Genomic DNA, 7,204 nt, shown 5'->3' with positions numbered 1-7,204 from the left:
TAATGATGAACAACCCCCCCCCCCCAAAAAAAGAAAATTGGCGCAGTGTGATACTGAAGTGTGCTGCAATCCAGATGCTGTCCCTCTGTTCTTGCCCTAACACGTCCCTGTGGAGTGGTACTGTACATTACCAATAAGACCTCTTTCTTCCGCTCACTCACTTCTCTTTCACTCCTGTCTCTCTGTCACCTCTATCTCTCTCCTTCCCCACCCCTCCTCTCTGTCTCTCTCTCTCCTCTCTCTCTCTCCTGCCTAACTGGTACTGATGTCTAACTATAACTCTTCCTCCACTTGCCCCCCCCCCCCCTCCGCTTTGCTTTATGCTCAAAAGATGGCACACCCGGTAAAATAGATACTGGTAAGATTGTGTGTTTGTGTTCCTTGTCTGTCGGGGACTGGCCCCCCTCCCTTCTGTCTGTCCTCTTTTCCGTGTTGTCTACACACTAACTTAACCCATAGTGCACTACTACATCGTTCTGACCTCTTCGTCTGGTTTATCTGGTAGGTCTGCATGTTTGACCAATACGGTAATAATAATTGATTACTGACGACAGACATGGTTAAATAGCTATCTGCAGTCAACACAGCACACCACGACACCTCTCCTCCCCCGCACGTTATACACAACTAATTAAGTCGTTGTCCTTTACATTTTGTACTGTTTATTAGTGATTAGTGAAGGGAAAGGACCCTGTGATATTTGTGTAAAGGTGAATGTTGCATGCAGGGAAACTCGCCCACCCTGTGGTCTGAGTTAGGGGTCAGAGGTTGCTAAGGTTTAGTCTTGCCTGCTTCTTAAGCTGATCGTCTACCTCTTAGTTTTCTATATTTAGTCCACTGTGTCTACTCTTTTATTATCTACATGTCACTGAGACTTTCTAGACCCAAAGTTTGTTTAAAGAAAGGGCTGTCCCCTATCCTGTTGTGTAATGCGGTTGTTCTAGAATCTAGTGCAATATTTTCTGACTAAGGAGGACCTCGCCTAACAAACATCTTCCAATGAAAATAAGGTCATAGCTTCCGCCCACATTCGAACAAAGCGCTTGTGAAGACTGTCTGAAAGTAAGAGTTATTATTGGCTAAGGTGTTCCTTAATCTAGGGACAAGTTCCTGCTGTTGTGGAAAGAGATCACTTTCTCAGCGTCAGTCTGTGTTGTCCTAGCTTTTAGGAATATTACTTGGCTGGATTGCAAGTATGATGATGCTAGAGACATTTTATGTGGGATTTTGCTAACGAATATCATACATTGTGTATAATATGCACAGTTTGACATGCTCCAAAGCAAGGTGTGTTGGGTCATGATGTTACTAGTTGCTTTAAACAAACCTTACTCGGGCCTCCCGAGTGGCGCAGCAGTCTAAGGCACTGGTGTCATTACAGATCTGGGTTTGACCGGGAGACCCATGAGGCGGCGCACAATTGTCCCAGAGTCGTCCGGGTTAGGGGAGGGTTTGCCCGCCCGGGATGTCCTTGTCTCATCACGCTCTAGCATGTGGCGTGCCGGCCGCATGCACGCTGACACGGTCACCAGTTGTACGGTGTTTCCTCCAACACATTGGTGCGGCTGGCTTCTGGGTTAAGCGAGCAGTGTGTCAAGAAGCAGGGCCGGCTTGGCAGGGTCGCGTTTCGGAGGATGCATGGCTCTCGACCTTTGCCTCTTCTGAGTCCGTACGGGAGTTGGAGCGATGGGACAAGACTGTAACTACCAATTGGATACCACGAAATTGGGGAGAAAAGGGAGTAAAAATTACCCCAAAAAACTAATAAAAAAGAAAAACCAAGACAAACCTTTCTCAGATCCAATGCATGTTTGATGGAGCCCTTGTCCATCTCTCCCTGTGTGTTTGTCCATCTCTCCCTTTGTTTGTGTCCATCTCTCCCTGTGTGTGTGTTGTTGTCTCCAGGCCATGTGGGGGTTTCCCTTATTACATCCCACAGAATCTCCATTGAACATTCCTCTTAGTCCAGGACTAGGCTGTAAAAAATCTGTCTCTGTTTGGGAAACCAGCCCGATATTTCTTAACTGATTAGGATCTCTTCCCTCCCATGTCCACAGCATACCACACTCTCTATCTAGAGGACCTAACACTGTGAGCCCTCTCAGAGAAGATAGCTCTCCTTTTACAATGTAACTCCCCAGCAGATCAGCCATATCTACAGACAAGGACCTACTGGGATCCACGTGCTGGACTCTGATGAGGTGAGAAAGTATGGACGCAGAGTTGGATTGGTTTTTATTTATTTATGAGACCATTTTTTGACATGCTCCAAAGCAAGGTGTGTTGGGTCATGATGTTACTAGTTGTGAGTAGTGATAAGGGCGAGGATCAGTAAGGAGTGCTAGCTAGGGTTTGGTCGTCATGTTGTTAGGTAAACCACATCCTGAGGCTCTCGGTTGGTTGTTTGTCCCTCTGTGCCCTGGTCTGGTAGGGAACAGGGGTATGTAGGCCTATGGATTCGGGATCAACTCGCGCCTCATCGAGAAATGCAATTTTGAAATATATTTTTTTAAAGTCTAATAGTTTTTCCTGATTGTCTTCTAATTGCAGATGAAAATAATGATGGCTACCATGTTGAAGTGACTAGAGGAAAGTTCAGGAGTGGATGATTTAAGATCACTGTCCAAGTGTTTGGAACCTATAGGTCTTATTGAGGACCATTAGACTTTGTAACATTAAATGGTGCAATTCTATAGATTGTTCATAGCTCACCCTGTATATCATTTTCTGTTCTGATTCATTTTGATGAGATGTGTAATTAGTTTATAAAACATGGTTAATTATAAATACCTTTATTACTCCTGCAAAATTGACATGTTTTTTAAGTCAATACTATGAAAATCAATATAAAATCACTCTTAAGTCATGTTTGTCAAATGTATCATGAAGTGCTGTTCAAAGAAATCCCAAATACTTTATACTAGATTGGCCTTCCTTTGGTACAATCTATAGTTTTTGATTTGTTTGATGTTACGTATTAGAAGGCAAACATTATTTTCTGCAGTATCCATACAGTAAATTGAGTGGGGACTGTGAGAGCAAAATTACAAGATTATGTCATAGGATCAAATGGTTGTTTTATGTAATCTAAGGGTGGTTCGTCAACCAGCCATCGTTAATATTCTGTGCTTTCCTTATTAATATGTTTTGAATAAAGTAATATCCTGATTGGTGATTGACCTTGTCGCTCCTCATTATTGATTAGAATTTCCACGACAGGACCAGCTGTTTTGTTGGAGTCACTAAAGTATTCATTCTCATATTCAAGATTTCATCTTCAATTTATCGTATCTTTCATATCCACATGGTGTGTGTTTATTCAAAAGCGCCTTGTTTTTATACTATTGTTTCAAAAGTGATGTAAAGTATTTTGTTTGCTTTGTACCAGAATTGCTTTAACTATTTAAATATTTGAGCTAAAAGAATCGAGACAAACATTTCAGCCTCCAATACAGAACTACAGATAAGGCAAATTTCCAAATAATATAGATGTAATAGCTTTATAATGTTTAGCTAATGATTATATTCTGCTTCTGTTATTTATCTCCCATTTTATGTAACATTTTATGTACAGCATATCAGTTCTTCCACATATCTGTCCTGAAATGTAAATGGTTAATATTGTCCAACATGTTGAGGAAACTATTACTGCCCCAATGTTTCAAGTTCATCGTACATTCCAATCGTACATTTGGACTTGACTGCGATGATGTGATTTCACTCTACATAAAATATTTTTCACTGCTTTGTACTATTCTTCTGAGTCCAGTTTACTCTTCAATTAAGAACAAAACAACTGTTTTAAGTGAGAAGTAGGATATTTGTCTGAAGCAGAAAAAGAAAAGAAATTCACATGAGCACTACAATGCCTACTCCACCCATGCTCTTCCAAGTTTCTAGAGCTTTGGGCTACTACAGTGCCTTGCACTGTAAGTATTCATCCCCTTTGGTGTTTTTCCTATTTTGTTGCATTACAACCTGTAATTTAAATGGATTTTTATTTGGATTTCATGTAATGAACATACACAAAATAGTCCAAATTAGTGAAGTGAAATGTTTTTTTTTTAAATGTTTAAAAAAAATATACAAAATAAAAAACGGAAAAGTGGTGCGTGAATATGTATTCGCCCCCTTTGCTATGAAGCCCCTAAATAAGATCTGGTGCAACCAATTACCTTCAGTAGTCACACAGATTGCACACAGGTGGACTTTAACATATTAAGTGTCACATGATCTCAGTATATATACCTGTTCTGAAAGGCCCCAGAGTCTGCAACACCACTACACAAGGGGCACCACCAAGCAATCGGCACCATGAAGATCAAGGAGCTCTCCAAACAGGTCAGGGACAAAGTTGTGGAGAAGTACAGATCAGGATTGGGTTATAAAAAATATCCAAAACCTTGAACCTCCCACGGAGCACCATTAAATCCATTATTAAAAAATGGAAGGAATATGGCACCACAAACCTGCCAAGAGAGGGCCGCCCAGCAAAACTCACAGACCAGGCAAGGAGAGCATCAAAGAGACCAAAGATAACCCTGAAGGAGCTGCAAAGCTCCACAGCGGAGATTGGAGTATCTGTCCATAGGATCACTTTAAGCCGTTTCCTCCACAGAGCTGGGCTTTACGGAAGAGTGGCCAGAAAAAAGCAATTGCTTAAAGAAAAAAATAAGCAAACACGTTCGGTGTTCGCCAAAAGGCATGTGGGAGACTCCCAAAACATTTGGAAGAAGGTACTCTGGTCAGACAAGACTAAAATGTAGCCTTTTGGCCATCAAGGAAAACACTATGTCTGGTGCAAACCCAACACCTCTCATCACACTGAGAACACCATCCCCACAGTGAAGCATGGCGGTGGCAGCATCATGCTATGGGGATGTTTTTCATCGGCAGGGACCGGGAAACTGGTCAGAATTGAAGGAATGATAGATGGTGCTAAATACAGGGAAATTCTTGAGGGAAACATGATTCAGTCTTCAAGAGATTTGGGACTGGGACGGAGGTTCACCTTCCAGCAGGACAATGACCCCAAGCATACTGCTAAAGCAACTGTCTTCAAGAGATTTGGGACTGGGATGGAGGTTCACCTTCCAGCAGGACAATGACCCCAAGCATACTGCTAAAGCAACACTTGAGTGGTTAAGGGGAAACATTTAAATGTCTTGGAATAGCCGAGTCAAAGCCCAGACCTCAATCCATTTGAGAATCTGTGGTATGACTTAAAGATTGCTGTACACCAGCGGAACCCATCTAACTTGAAGGAGCTGGAGCAGTTTTGCCTTGAGGAACGGGCAAAAATCCCAGTGGCTAGATGTGCCAAGCTTATAGAGACATACCCCAAGAGACTTGCAGCTGTTATTGCTGCAAAAGGTTGCTCTATGAAGTATTGACTTTGGGGGGGGGTGAGTAGTTAAGCACGCTCAAGTTTTCTGTTTTTTTGTCTCATTTCTTGTTTGTTTCACAATAAAAATATTTTGCATCTTCAAAGTGGTAGGCATCTTGTTCTTGTCAATCAAATGATACAAACCCCCAGGTTTTTCCAGGTTGTAGGGCAACAAAATAGGAAGAAGGCCAAGGTGAATACTTTCACAAGCCACTGTATGTTGGTCTATTGTATATCAAACAAAACTGACAGACTGCCCCCAAGTGGTAAAGGTATGAAACAACATCTCCACTTCTCTGATCCTCAACACTAGGGCCCCACAAGGGTGAGTGCTCAGCCTCCTCCTGTACTCCCTGTTCACCCATGACTGTGTGGCCTTGCGCACATCCAACTCAATCAAGTTTGCAGACGACACAACAGTAGTAGGCTTGATTACCAACAACAACGAGACAGCCTACAGGGAGGAGGTGAGGGCACTTGAGTGTGGTGTCAGGAAAACGACCTCTCACTCAACGTCAACAAAACAAAGGAGAGGATCGTGGACTTCAGGAAACAGCAGAAGGAGCACATCGACAGGACAGCAGTGGAGAAGGTGGAAGGTTTTAAGTTCCTCGGCGTACACATCACGCACAAACTAAAATGGTCCACCCGGACAGACAGTGTGGGGAAGAAGGCGCAACAGCGCCTCTAACTCAGCAGGCTGAACAAATTTGACTTGTCACCTAAAAACCCTCACAAACTTTTACAGATGAACAATTGAGAGCATCCTGTAGGGCTGTATCACCGCCTGGTACGGCAACTGTTGTTTTGCACACATGGTCCTGTTTTATCAAAATGCCGTGCTGATCTATGGGCAGTTCATTACCTCTGTGAAATGAACATGTATACTGAAAAAATATATAAATGCAACATGTAATGTTTTAGTCCCATGTTTCATGAGCTGAAATAAAAGATCCCAGAAATGTTCCATATGCACAAAAAGCTTATTTCTCTCAAATGTTGTGCACAAATTTGTTTACATCCCTCATAATGGGCATTTTTCCTTTGCCAAGATAGTCCATCCACCTGACAGGTGTGGCATATCAAGAAGCTGATTAAACAGCATGATTATTTCACAGATTCACCTTGTGCTGGCAACAAACGGCCACTCTATGTGCAGTTTTGTCACATGACTACATTAAAAGATACAGTAGGCCTATATATTTAAATCAATTTGAAATCAATTTCACGTTCAATAAATGTAGATTTATTTTGCTAATTGTAGGCTACTGTATCTAATTTTTGCCTCAATTTCATGATGTGTAGGTCAAACAACATGTGCTCAATGATGTTCCAAATATTTGATTTAGTGCATAGCCTAAGCATTAGAATAATCCGCCTCAATATTTGCAGCCATAGATGACCATTTATTTCTAGGAGCTGATCCGTTGTATCTAATGTTAGGGTAAGATTTGAATGGAGAACACTGATCTGAGAGCAGTGCTGCCTTTCTTTGGATCCTAACAGTATCGACACGTGCTTTAAGTGCTTTAAAGACGCACTCATTGAACGTTCTCTGTACGTGGTGTTTTGAGAAACGTGAGTTCTTTGACCGTTATAGAAACAATGAATCGTTAAAATCGTCTGCACATCTAACACTCCAGTGTTTAATTGTTAAATTGTAATTACTTCCCCACTACGGCCTATTTAGTGCCTTACCTCACTAATCTTACCTCATTTGTACACACTATATATAGATTTTTTATTATTGTGTTATTGACTATAGGTTTGTTTATTCCATGTGTAACTCTGTGTTGTTGTTTGTGTCGCACTGTTATA

At 41.7% G+C, this 7,204-nt stretch overlaps 1 long non-coding RNA gene across 1 annotated transcript; it reads left to right on the top strand.

Moving 5' to 3' along the window:
- The first annotated feature begins 306 nt into the window (after positions 1-306).
- LOC135519298 (uncharacterized) lies at positions 307-3,133 on the top strand. Its single transcript, XR_010452282.1, has 3 exons — positions 307-358; positions 2,058-2,201; positions 2,551-3,133. It is a non-coding gene; the product is annotated as an uncharacterized LOC135519298 (long non-coding RNA).
- The last annotated feature ends 4,071 nt before the right edge of the window (positions 3,134-7,204 follow it).

The sequence above is a fragment of the Oncorhynchus masou genome, chromosome 29, assembly GCF_036934945.1.
Source record: "Oncorhynchus masou masou isolate Uvic2021 chromosome 29, UVic_Omas_1.1, whole genome shotgun sequence".
Taxonomy (NCBI): Eukaryota; Metazoa; Chordata; class Actinopteri; order Salmoniformes; family Salmonidae; genus Oncorhynchus; species Oncorhynchus masou.
The sequence above is the reverse complement of the archived record's forward strand: the minus strand, read 5'-3'. Positions and strand labels throughout refer to the sequence as shown.